This window comes from Coffea arabica, chromosome 9e, assembly GCF_036785885.1.
Source record: "Coffea arabica cultivar ET-39 chromosome 9e, Coffea Arabica ET-39 HiFi, whole genome shotgun sequence".
NCBI classification, from domain to species: Eukaryota; Viridiplantae; Streptophyta; class Magnoliopsida; order Gentianales; family Rubiaceae; genus Coffea; species Coffea arabica.
This window is the reverse complement of record NC_092327.1, coordinates 762,582-763,467: the sequence shown is the minus strand read 5'-3', so window position 1 is coordinate 763,467 and position 886 is coordinate 762,582. Positions and strand designations below refer to the sequence as shown.

The 886-nt window shown below is 37.6% G+C and overlaps 1 non-coding gene across 1 annotated transcript; it reads left to right on the top strand.

Moving 5' to 3' along the window:
* The first annotated feature begins 368 nt into the window (after nt 1-368).
* LOC113710803 (small nucleolar RNA R71) lies at nt 369-475 on the top strand. The gene has a single exon (XR_003452983.1). It is a non-coding gene; the product is annotated as a small nucleolar RNA R71 (small nucleolar RNA).
* Nucleotides 476-886: the final 411 nt, after the last annotated feature.

Genomic DNA, 886 nt, shown 5'->3' with positions numbered 1-886 from the left:
AATTATTGACGAATTGTACCTGTTCAGAATCGACACACTCATTAGTATCATGTTCACCTCCACATACAGAACAGCATGCTACATGTGCATTAGATGAACTTGGACCTTGTCTACTTAGCAATTTCATCACATTATTCATTTGAACACTCAGCATATTGAGAGTGTCCATTTCTATCATACCTGCGTGACGTCTTGTATTACCTCTCTCATTGGCCCATTGATAGTTATTTGCTGCCATTTCTTCTATCAAATTATGAGCTTCTTGGGGTGTTTTTCCCATTAAAGCTCCACCTGCAGCTGCATCAATAATAGTTTTAGTGGAGAAAGATAAACCATTATAAAAGGTTTGTATGATTAACCACTCCGGCAGTCCATGATGTGGACATTTCCGAAGCAAATCTCTAAACCTTTCCCATGCCTCATATAATGATTCACCTTCCAATTGGCTAAAACTAGTGATATCCATTCTAAGCTTAGCAGTCTTACCTGGTGGAAAATACTTATTTAAGAATGCTCTTGATAATTCATCCCATCCAGTGAAAGTATTGGGAGCATGAGAGTGTAGCCAAAGTTTGGCCTTATCTCTTAATGAAAATGGGAACAATCTTAGCCTTATAGCATCATCACTAACTCCATTCATTTTAATTGTATCACAAATTTCCAAGAATGTAGCTAAGTGTGTATTAGGATCTTCTACTGCATTACCTCCAAATTGAGATTGTTGAACCATTTGGATAAGTGATGGTTTAATCTCAAAGTTGTTAGCATTTACCGCAGGCCTTGCTATGCTCGTTTGTGAACCTTGTGTTCCCGGTATAGTAAAATCTCGCAGAACTCGCCTATTTAGGTCATTTTCAGCCATTTCTTCTTCAAATGGTAATTCTAT